We start from the raw sequence: 12493 nt of genomic DNA, 5'->3' as shown, positions 1-12493 counted from the left end.
GTAGCTGGGACTATAGGCACCAGCCACAATGCCTGGCTGTTTTTAGAGATGGAGATCTCACTCTGGCTCAGTCTGGTCTCGAACCTGTGAGCTCAGGCACTCAACCCACCTCAGCCTCCCAGAGTGCTAGGATTACAGGCATGAACCACCGTACCCAGGCTGCCTTCCATAATTTTTAAAAAATGGTTTTATTTTGGAAACTGAGTAAGAGTTGAACTGTTAGTTCTGCTGAAAACTCTTAGATACCTGTTATCTGCATGTTCATCCTTGTTTTGAGGATTGTAAACTCTGTACCCACTGGGATACCTAGTTATGCTCAGGGAAAAATAACATTACAATATCTTTCTCATATGAACACAGTTTATATGATCTTCTTAGATAAGACGAAATTTTGTTTAAAGAAATAGTAGTAACGGTGGCGCCTGTGGCTCAAGGAGTAGGGTGCCAGCCCCATAGACCAGAAGTTGCGGGTTCAAAGCTGGCCCCAGCCAAAAAAAAAAAAAAAAGAAAAAGAAATAGTAATAACTGAAATTTGAGACTTCTTTCTACATTCTGCTTAAAATATTTTATAGGCTACACTTACTTTCTAAACTTACCTTTAGCAGAACTGTTCATAAAAGGAAGGGGTGTACAGGGAATTTCACCTAAAAACTGAGCAGTATGGCGATCCATCCCAGTGCTGCACTTGAAGTTGGTTTTATGAATTAAATAGCTGATGATCTCATAGACAGAGTGTTAATATTTGTGTACCTTTGGTCGGGTGAGGTGGCTCAACACCTGTAATCGTACCACTCTGGGTGGCCAAGGTGGGTGGATTGCTTGAGCTCAAGAGTTCCAGACCAGCCTGAGCAAGAGTGAGACCCCGTCTCTGAAAAAAAAAAATAGCTGGGTGTTGTGGTGGGCGCCTGTAGTCGCAGCTACTTGGGAGGCTGAGATAAGAGAATCACTTGAGCTCAAGAATTTGAAGTTGCTGTGAACTGTGATGCCAGGGTATCACTCTACCCAGTGTGACAAAGTGAGACTATATCTCAAAAATATATATATATATATGTGTGTGTGTATATTTGTATATCTTTAATAATAAAGGTGAAGTAATAAAACTTGTATGAGCCCCTTCCCCCATGATCACTTATTTTCTCTCTTCTTTGAAATGCCCTGTCTTTAAACTTTTGCAGCAGAATTTTTTAATATGTAATTCATTTTTTATCATTCATCTCCCTTGTTGCTCTTCTATTTCTCTTCCTTTTTTTCATCTTTTTCTTACTTCATTCGTTTTTGTGTCTACCTCTGTCTTTTTGTATAACTCCTTTTAATTCTGCCTCCTGTGGTGAGGGGCAGGAAATAAAACAGAAAAATGGTATCAGTTGTGTTCTTTGAAACTGCAGACATGAGGTTAAACTTGGCCTGTATTTCAAAAAACACAAATTCTTGAACTATTCTCCTTTTAGAGTAAAAGAAAAGATAAAAAATATAATAAAATTTTCCAAAATGTAAGCATTTTATTGTCAGCTTAAATGTATATTTGATGACTATAGTTTATATTTTTAAACATTTTATTAAAGAAATTGTCGAATACATGCAGAAGTAGATTAGTATAAATATAGAAGGTAATATAACGTAACTGTACCACTAGCCTTCAACAATTACCAGTACATGGCTATTCTTGATTAATTAATCTCCATCCTGTACCATTCCATCAATGATTTTGACACAGATCTCAGATATCATTTCATTTGTAAATATTTTAGTGTACATCTCTAAAAGATAAAAATTCTTTTTTTTTTTTTTTTTGTTGATATAGAGTTCTACTTTGTCGCCCTTGCTAGAGAGTGCCATGGTGTCATAGCTTATACCAGCCTCAAACTCTTGGGTTCAAGTGATCCTCTTTCTTCAGCCTCCTGAGTAGCTGGAACTACAGGTAACCCGTCACAATGCCTTGCCATTTGCGTTTTTTTCTTATAGAAATGGGGTCTTGCCCATGCTCAGGCTGGTCTTGAACTTCAGAGCTCAATCTACCCACCTTGACTCCCCAAAGTGCTAGGATTACAGGAGTGAGCCGCTGCACCCAGCCAAAAGATAAAAATTCTTAAAACCAAAACCACTATCACATTAAAAAAAAAAAAAGGGGGCGGCGCCTGTGGATCAGTCGGTAATGCGCCAGCCCCATATACCGAGGGTGGTGGGTTCAAACCCGGCCCCGGCTGAACTGCAACCAAAAAATAGCTGGGCGTTGTGGCGGGTGCCTGTAGTCCCAGCTACTCGGGAGGCTGAGGCAAGAGCATCGCTTAAGCCCAGGAGTTGGAGGTTGCTGTGAGCTGTGTGAGGCCACCGCACTCTCCCGAGGGCCATAAAGTGAGACCCTGTCTCTACAAAAAAAAAAAAAAAAAAGAACAGTAATGCCTTAGTATCAAATATCTAATTAGAGTCCAGGCATGGTGGCTCATGCCTGTAATCCTAGAACTCTGAGAGGCTGAAGCAGGTGGATTGCCTGAGCTCATGGGTTTAAGACCAGTATGAACAAGAGAGAGACACCATCTCTAAAAATAGGCATTGTGGTGGGTGTCTGTAGTCCCAGCTGCTCGGGAGGCTGAGGCAAGAGAATCGTTTAAGCCAAGAGTTTGAGGTTGCCCTGAACTATAACGACACTCTACCAAGGGTAACAAAGTGAAACTCTCTTTTTTCTTTTCTTTTCTTTCTTTTTTTTTTTTTTTGAGAGGGATCCCTACTATGTCACTCTCGGTAGAGTATGTGGTGCCACAGCTTATAGCAACCTCAAACCCTTGGGCCCAAGAGATTCTCTTGCCTCAGCCTCCCAAGTAGCTGGGACTACAGGAGCCCACCACAACGCCCGGCTATTTTTTTTGTTGCAGTTGTCACTGTTGCTTAGCTGCCCCAGGTCAAACCTGCCACCCTTGGTGTATGTGGCTGGTGCCATAACCACTGTGCTATGGGTGCCAAGCCAAAACTCTCTCTCTCAAAAAAAAAAAAAAATCCAGTTAGTGTTCAAAGGACTGGTTAATAGCTCTATCAAGTGTCTTTTTTTTTTTTTTTTGTGGTTTTTTGGCTGGGGCTGGGTTTAAACCCACCACCTCCGGCATATGGGGCCAGCGTCCTACTCCTTTGAGCCACAAGTGCCGCCCTATCAAGTGTCTTTTAATCACCAAATTCCTCTTTGCCTCTCTTTTCTTTCCTCTACAAACTTTTGTGAAAAAAAGTCTTTTTCTGGGCGGTGCCTGTGGCTCAAGGGGTAGGGTGCCGGTCCCATATGCCGGAGGTGGCGGCTTCAAACCCAGCCCTGGCCAAAAGAAAAAAAAAAAAGTCTTTTTCTTTTTTTATAGATTTTCCAGTTGACAGTATGCCTATATTGTAAAGTGATTAATGCATTCTTTTATTCTTGGTATTTCGAGGTGTTAGAACTGTAGTTTTTATATTTGCGTGTGGTTTTTGTTTATATTAAGTTTATGTTATAAATATAACCCATTTTTGTGACTTTACTGTCCCAAATTTAATTTCTTCAGGGCCAAGATTACCTTCTCTGGGGACATGCAAATCTGATATGAATGCATTAGAATTTTTTTTTTTTTTTGAGACAGAGGCTCACTATGTCACCCTTGGTAGAGTGCTGTGGCATCACAGCTCAAAACCTCCACCTCTTGGGTTCAAGTGATTCTCTTGCCACAGCCTCCTAGTAGCTGGGAATACAGGTGCTTGCCACTGTGCCTGGCTATTTTTTTTTTTTGTTTTTGTTGCACTTGTCATTGTTTAACAGGTTCAGGCCAGGCTCAAACCCACCACCCTCCGTGTATGTTTCTAACACCCTACCCACTGAGCTACAGGTGCCGCCTGAATATATTAGAATATTAATAAGAAGGCTAGAGCAGAGGTTTTTTAAAGCAAAATCCATCAGCTTTTTTTTCCAATATTTAGCAAACATTTAAAGCAATGTTTCTATATCCATTGGCACAGAAATTTCACTTCTAAAATTTTATATACAATACTCAGAAAGCATTATTTAAAAATCCAAAGATGGGCTCAGTGCAGGAAGTTTAGTTGTATGGAGGCGAGCCTTGGAGGCGGTGGTGTGCGTCCACTTCCAGGGTTCCTTAACTTTTGATTCACTTGAGGTTCACGCTAGGAGGTGCTTCAGAATGTCTTCATCACATTTTGCCAGTCGGTTCAGAAAGGATTTCAGTACTGAAATGATTAGGACTAAACTTGCTCAAAGGAAATCACTGTCTGAGAAACAAAAACAGACAAAAGGAATATGAACAAAATAGACTCTTTGGTTTGAAAGATGTCAGCATTCCAACCTTGGAAGGTAGAATTCTTGTTGAATTAGATGAGACATCTCAAGAGCTTGCTCTAGAAAACGCCAAGCCAAGGTCAATAAAAACTGTTCTGTGTGACCAACGAAGCAAACGCTCCAAAAATACAAAGAAGAAAAGCAACTACAAAAATTGAAAGCACAGAGAAAGAGAAAGCTAAACGAGAAGCGTTTAAAGTGGGTTTTTATAGACCTGATACGCCTGGTTTCCTTTCATCAAACCTGAATGCTATGAAAGCTGGGCCACAAAAGACTTCTTCTGTATGGATTACAAGGTCAAAGGCCAAAGACCTGTTTGGTTTGTCCTAGGAGGCTCACTCGTACTGCTCGAACATCACTCCCAATAATGGGAGTATGACCAGCAGTATGACCTGGTCAAAGACAAACTTCTGAAAACAAAGTGTTGGACAAAGAGGGAAAAGTTGGACAGCCTGTAGTGCCCACGTCGGTGAGAATGACTTGATCTGCTGCTCAAGCAGCAAAGCAGGTTGCTGGAGCAGTCTCATCCAGCACAGCAAGAAAGCCATTCTCAAGAGCCACTGGTGACAGTGAACCAGGAAGAAAGGCACCAAATAAAGGAAGACCCGCCCCCCAAAAAGAAACAAAACCTGCAAAGCGCCTGGATGGTCTGAAGACCTATCAAGTCACACCCATGACTCCCAGAAGTGCTGACGATTTCTCGACACCCAGTTACACCTGGACCCCTTGCAAAATAGAAGAGGATAAGACTCAAGAAGCAACAAAAGATATTTTGGTGCTAAAATGTAAAATGTCAGCTACTGAGTTAGTACAGCAAGATTCAAATAAATTACAACATCCTTTGTGTTCTCTAACAGTTTGGAATGAAGAACAGGTCTTAAATCATAATAAATCTATTAAAAAGTCAAATGGCCTTCCAGTAACAGAGGTCCCATCACTTGAAATGAAGGAAGGACAGATATGTACCATATTTCAGAAATATCCTCCAGTCAGAAACTGAGAAATTAACAATGTCAAGTTGCCTTCAGAGGGAGAAGAAGCTGAGATCGGACATTCCAGATGATGCTAAAGATCGTCTTCGCACAGCAGTTGGTCCAACAAGACTCCTTATGAAGGAAAGGGTCAAACAATTTGAAGGACTAGTGAATGATTGTGAATATAAACAAGGTGAAAAGGAGATTACTCACACAGATCTGGACAGGTTCTGGGATATGATTAGTTTTCAGATAGAAGATGTAAAGCAAAAATTCAACAATCTGACCAGACTTGAAGAATCTGGGTGGCAAAACAATAGTAATGCAAGCATTTTAGTCTTCAGGAAAAAAGTCATCTCAAGTATGGTGAATAAACCAAAACAAATTCTTCCACATGATGGAGGAAGAATTGCAGCTAGAAATCGCTTGGCTGCAATAAAAAGTGCAGAGAGAGAGAAGACGAAGCTGGGAGAACATGCGGAGGCAGCAGCCTCTCGGATGCCAAAGGAGATTGATAAAATAGTGTTTGATGCTGGATTTTTCAGGGTTGAAAGTCCCGTTATATCAGTTTCAAGACTTTCCATTTCTTTTGAACATCCTTCTCAAAAGACGTTGAACACCTAAGTCTGTCAGCAAAGCTGCGTCTCAGAGCAGGGGTGCGGTGGGCCTCCTAGGACAAACTGCATCACCAGAGAGTTCCAGTCCTTGGAGTACCAAAAATGAACACGATGATAAGAAGACTTTGTTCGAAAATACTCCTGAAAGCCAGAGCAACCTAGGAGAAGATGCTCAGTGTCCTGGATCACAAGATTTAATCGAAGCGAAACATGATGAAAATAGGGTAAACTTTGGCGTGCATTACTTACCCATTGAAAGAATTGAGTTTGCCTCTTCTTGCTGGTGGAGTAGCAGATAATATTAACAAAAAAGAAGAAATTTCAGATGTTGTGGAAGGAATGGAGCTAATTCTTCAATTATATCACGCGATGTTTTGATGAGTAGCCCTGAAAAAATTAAACCATCACAGAATATCCTCTCACCAGAAGAGGAAACTAAACTTCCTCCGTCAGTACTATTTGATAATAAAAGTCTCACTACTGAATGCCTTGTTGATTCAACAGGCCTGAACTGCAGCAATCCATTCACTCAGCCAGAGGGCAGACATTGAGAACATTCCGGATACATTTCCCTTGGTGGTGACCTGATCTCCTTTTCACCTCTAATGCCTCCCGTTGGCCTGGGCGCTGGAGGGGGGCAGGACGTGGAGCCCCGGACTCCGACCCGGGCTGGAGACCCTACCTGGAGCCCATCGAGCGTGGGCAGGTGTCAATACATCAGCTTTTTAAGAAAACTGTTGTTGGCCCAGGACCTCTAGCTTAAGCGGCCAGTGCCAGCCACATACACCAGAGCTGGCAGGTTGGAATCCAGCCCGGGCCCGCCGAACAATGACATCTATAACCAAAAACTATCCGGGCATTGTGGTGGGCGCCTGTAGTCCCAGCTACTTGGGAGGCTGAGGCAATAGAATCACCTAAGCCCAGGAGCTGGAAGTTGCTGTGAACTGTGATGCCATGGCACTCTACCCAGTGCAACAGCTTGAGGCTCTGTCTCAAAAAAACAAAAAACAAAAAAAAAAGAAAAGAAAGAAAACTATTGTTAATCTGTTCATGTAGAGGGAACACAAAAGATCACATCTCCTCTTGAGGTAATAAATGGTGAGTAACATGTACTTACACATCAGATTCTCATCCAAGCACTTAACATCCAATCTCCTCTAAGTCTCACAATAAATCTGTAAAGGAATTGCTAAAATTACTTCCATTTCACAGGCCAGAAAACTGAGGCCCAGAGATGTTAAGTAACTGATACAAGGCAACACAGATACCAAGTGTTTTATTGGGGCAAATAAAGATGCTGAGTCAGTGTGTGGTTTACTGGTATAACTTAATACTGTACATTGGGTGGGCATCTGTTTAAAAGTGTTTTAGAATGGGTTTTCTTCAAAATCAGGTTATATTTGGTTTTGGTGCATGCATAACTAGACCACTTGCAAAATTATTTGTAATTTGTAATGTTATTTTAAATTTTTTTTAGTTAAAGAAGCAGTTTCCTGCTATGGCCCTGAAGATTCCTGCCAAGAGAATATTTGGTGATAATTTTGATCCAGGTAAGCTGTAACTTTATAGACCAGGAATTAAGTGGTAGTTCAGGTTTGAAGAAGTCATGAGCATATTCATTGGACTGTGTCATAGTGCAGGACTTTAGAAAACTAATTGATCTTGTGCTTTATGAAAATACTGCTTCTGGAATGTGCTTACTGTGTGCCAGGTGTTTTAATTTATTCAATCCTTACAACAAGCCTATAAGGTAGGTATTGTTGTCATTATTAGATAAGGAAACTGAGGCACAGTTAGGTTCATTATTTTGCTCAGGGTCACACACACAGGGTAAATGGCAGCTTTGGAAGTTAAACTCAAGCAATCTTGCCTCAGATAAATTTAGTAATCGCTAACTTAGGGGTACTTTTCTAACTTTAAACAATGCCAGAAAAGGAATTTATTTTTACATTTAGAAACTTTTTATTTATTTATTTTTTTTGAGATAGAGTCTTGCTATGTCACCCTCGGTAGGATGCTGTGGAGTCATAGCTCACAGCAACCTCAAGCTCGTGGGCTTAAGCAATTCTCTTGCCTCAGCTTCCCAAAGTAGCTGGGACTATTTTTTTGTTGTAGTTGTCATTGTTGTTTAGCAGGCCCAGGCTGGGTTCGAACCCGCCAGCCTCAGTGTACCCTAGCCACTGAGCTATGGGCACTGAACCTATATACATATGTATATATTTTTTGGGGGGGTGGGGGGCAGAGTTTTATTTTGCACCCTCGGTAGGGTGCTGTGGCATCACAGCTAACAGCAACCTCCAAATCTTGGGCTTAAGCGATTTTCTTGCTTCAGCCTCCCAAGTAGCTGGGACTATAGGCGCCTGCCACAACACCAAGCTATTTTTTGGTTGTAGTTGTCATTGTTGTTTGGCGGGCCTAGGCTGGATTTGAACATGCCAGCTCCCGTGTATGTGGCTGGTGCCCTAACCTCTGAGCTACAGGGACCGAGCCCAAGATAGATGGACCGATGTATATATATATATATATATATATATATATATATATATATATATATATATATAATTTTATATAATTTTGTTCTACATAGTAAGATACATAGTTCAACCATTTCTTTATTACATGCTGAAAATATTTTTGCTATTGTAATGAGACAGATTCTAGTAATCATATTGCTGAAAAATGTCACATAATAGTCTGTTCCACTGTGTGTAAAGTTTATTGTACTTTGCAAACATCCTTATACATGCCATCATTGGCATTTAATTTAAGGGTAGCAGATACTAGGATTGTAAAAATATCCTCTTTTAGGCTTTAAGTATATCAATTTGTCTAATTTCCCATTATTTTATTTTATTTTTTATTTTGCATTAGAGTCTCACTATATTGTCCTCGGTAGAGTGCGATACTGTCACAGCTCACAGCAACCTCCAACTCTTGGACTTAAATGATTCTCTTGCCTCAGCCTCCTAAGAAGCTGGGATTACAGGCGCCTGCCACAATGCCTGGCTGGTTTTGTTTTTTCTTTTCTTGTTGTAGTTATTATTTGGCAGGCCTGCACTCCGTTCGAACCGCCAGCTCCAGTGTATGTGGCTGGCGCCCTAGCTGCTGAGCTACAGGTGCTGAGCCTCTAATTTCCCTTTTTTACTCAATTTGAATTAAAGAAAGATAGATATAGATATGTAGAAAAAAATTACAAAATATTCTCTAGGTGTTCTCTATGGCCACCTCTTTGTAACATACACAGTCTTCTCCCTTACTCCTGGAGAACACAGTCTAAGGGATCTGTTGTGTTAAAGTTTTTCGTATGTGTGGAGACTTTTAGAATACCCTGTAGTAGGTACTGCAGAGAGGAGAGACCAAGTAGAGAGTGGGAGGCTGGTTAAGAGAGTATTCCTACCAGTCATGGCGTTAGATAATGAGCACAGGGACTCGAGTGGGAATAGCGTTAAAAAATGAGCCGTGTGCAAAAGCTCTTCTAATGATAAATCTGTAAGAAATTTTGATAATTGCTTAGTAATGCCACATAAAGAAGAGAATGAGAGATAAGTGAAGTGTCAGGTATGATCTGACTGAGAAAATTAATTAATATGAAGTGGCAGAAAGACTTTAAGAAAAATCAAACGATGCTAGTGATGACACTTGAACTTGGGTTGGAGTTCAGTAGAGCCCTTAGTTGAATCGTGAAGACAGTCATTCCTTCAAGGAATGAAGGCACAAAGAAGTAAAAGACCCGCAGCTCTACTCCTTTCTTATAAAAGACAAGATACCAGACTGAATGCCCAATGGTACCTATGTTTTAATGAATTAATTATTTGACACTGAAAATGGATTTTTATTGAAAAGCCATTTGCAGTCTATCTTAAAGTGTGTTGTATATGATTTAGTAACAGTGAACTACGTTGTACGTAACAGAAATCTTGAAAAGCATTAGGGATAGCAAATGTAAGTCTTAATGTAAAAATCCAGAAATAGGTAAGAATGTCTGTTTGGTTAAGCCTTGCTGGGGAAACAGGCATTCTTACATTTTGCCGGTAGGAATGCCAAATGGAAATCCATGTCAATGGAAATTTGGTAACATTTAGGAAAACTGTATGTATTTCACTTGGACCAAGAAATTACATTTCTAGGAATCTATCCCAAAGATAAACTGCACATAAAATGATGTATGTTCAGGGAAGCACCAGCCCCATATAACGAGAGTGGTGGGTTCAAACACAGTCCTGGCCAAACTTCAAAAAAAATAGCTGGGTGTTGTGGCAGGCACGTGTAGTCACAGCTACTTGGGAAGCTGAGGCAAGAGAATACCCGAAGCCCAACAGCTGGAGGTTGCTGTGAGCTGTGACGCCACGGCACTCTACTGAGGAGATGATGAAGGAATAAATCAAAACTGGGACTTTGAGGAGGGAGAGGCTAGGGGACCCAACAGAAGTGGAAGTTAAATGTCCCTGAGTGAATCTTGTTCATTGTTTTGACTTTGGAACCATGTATAATTACATAATTTATGTATGTATGTATGTTTGAGACAGAGTTTCACTTGGTCACACTTGGTAGAGTGCTGTGGCGTCTTACCTCACAGCAACCTCAAACTCTTGGGTTCAAGTGATCCTCTGGCCTCAGCTTCCCAACGCCTGGCTATATTTTAGAGGCAGGGTCTTGCACTGGCTCAGTCTGGTCTGGAACCTGTAAGCTCAGGCAATCCATCCACCTCAGCCTTCCAAGTGCTGGGATTACAGGGATGAGCCACTGGGCCCAGCCCTTGTTTTACATGATTTAAAAACAAAAATTAAAATGCAATAACAAAGAGACCTCTAACAATGGAAAATAAACTAAAGGAAAAAATAACCTAACTATATTTTGATTTTTGTTGTAAATACTTAGAGAATAATTAATCATTAGAATAATAAGATTTTGACTATATCTCATGGGTTTATATGCCAAAGACAAAAACAAAAACCTTCAAAGAAGTTTTATATGGCATTCGATAGTAAGTTATATAAAGTTGTTATCCTGGAATTATGTTAATGTCATGGGAAACAAGATTTTAGGCAGAAGAGGAAAGAGAAACAAATATGAAATCAAAGATTTTAAGTGAAAATCCTATAATTTTTGCTTCATTTTCAAACATAACATGGAATCATAATTTTTTTCTTTTTTTTACATTTTCAAACCGTATGTATTAGTGTTCTCTCCTGGAAATGCCTAAAAGCAGTAACAAATAAGTAGCAATCAACAACCCCAGCATTCAAGTTGTGATCTCTCAATACCATTTTCCTCTCAAGGGAACCAGAGTTCCTGGAAAACGGTCATTTCAGCTTCTGGGCAAGCAGTGTACAAGATTATCTCAAGACATCTTGCCTTAAATTTTCACACAGAAGCGATCTGCAATTACTGAAGGTTTATCAAAACTACAAAAGAGCTGAATTTATGGGAGCTTTAGTTGAGCAAAGATTGGACAATTAGAACATGGAGAAAGAGTATTGGAGTGGGTTAGAACACATTAATATATAAAGACCCTTGAGTTCACATGGACGCTTCAAAAAAAAAAAATAGAACAACTCATCAAATACCTTAGAGGTTACTAGATTACTGATTTATTATTCTTGCAATCAGTCAAAGAATCAAACATTTATCCTTGTTTGGTATGAAACATAATTTCTTTGTACCAAAGAGCTAATGATGGAAAGTAGTACTTCTTCATAGAAGAATCAACAGCTCATAATTGCAAAAGGAATGACAAAACGGGAAGAATCACTGTATAACTTCTGATGAGTTAATGGATCTAGGCACAGACCATCAATGATGAAAGCTTTACTGGGGCAGGAGAATCCACTTCCAAGATGACTCACTCTTGTGGTTCTTGGCAGAAAGCCTTCTTGCATGTGGGCTACATAGCCTTCGCTGTCCTTTCAACATGGCAACTGGCTTTTCCGGAATGAATGATCCAAGTGAACTAGCAATGCCTTTTATGACCTGGACTTGGAAGTCACATACCATCACATCCACCATATTCGGTTAATTCAAAGATAGTCATTAGTCCAACACACATTCAAGAGAAGAATTAAGCTCTGTCTGTAGATTGGAGGCAAATCGAAGACTTTATGGACATTGTAAGATGATTTCACGTTTTTTAAAAAAAGATATTACCAGCAATACACATTGATGTATTTAAAAAAACAAAACCACAAAGTTGTCTAAAATTGCTTTAAAATACTCCAGAAAAAAAAGTGAAGAATAGGGATAAATGAGCCATCAATACCAGAATGTTGGTATGGTAATTTTTAAAGCAGGGTAATGAGTACATGTGGTTCATTATGCTCGTCTGTCACCTTTTGTGTATTTCTAAAATTTTCCACAGTGAAAAGTTAAAAATAAATTCATACCTTAGAAAACTATCCTGAAATTGCCCCCCCCCCCCACTTTTTTTTGAGACAGAAAGCTGTCGCCCTGGGTAGAGTGGCATGGCATCACAGCTCACAGCAACCTCCAACTCCTGGGCTCAAGGGAGTCTCCTGTCTCCGCCTCCCAAGTAGCTGGGACTACAGGCACCCGCCACAACGCCCGGCTATTTTTTGGTTGCAGCCGTCATTGTTGTTGGGTGG

General features: G+C 40.3%; 1 protein-coding gene and 1 pseudogene across 1 annotated transcript in view; one reads left to right on the top strand and one right to left on the bottom strand.

Annotated features, from left to right (window-relative positions):
* The window catches only part of LOC128563315 (minichromosome maintenance domain-containing protein 2-like), a 304071-nt gene that overhangs the window by 100786 nt on the left and 190792 nt on the right, over positions 1-12493 (bottom strand). The window lies entirely within an intron of this gene.
* On the top strand, positions 4149-11830 carry LOC128563317 (disks large-associated protein 5-like; annotated as a pseudogene).

Source organism: Nycticebus coucang, chromosome 13, assembly GCF_027406575.1.
Source record: "Nycticebus coucang isolate mNycCou1 chromosome 13, mNycCou1.pri, whole genome shotgun sequence".
Taxonomy (NCBI): Eukaryota; Metazoa; Chordata; class Mammalia; order Primates; family Lorisidae; genus Nycticebus; species Nycticebus coucang.
Note: the sequence above shows the minus strand (reverse complement) of the source record. Positions and strands in the feature narration are given on the sequence as shown.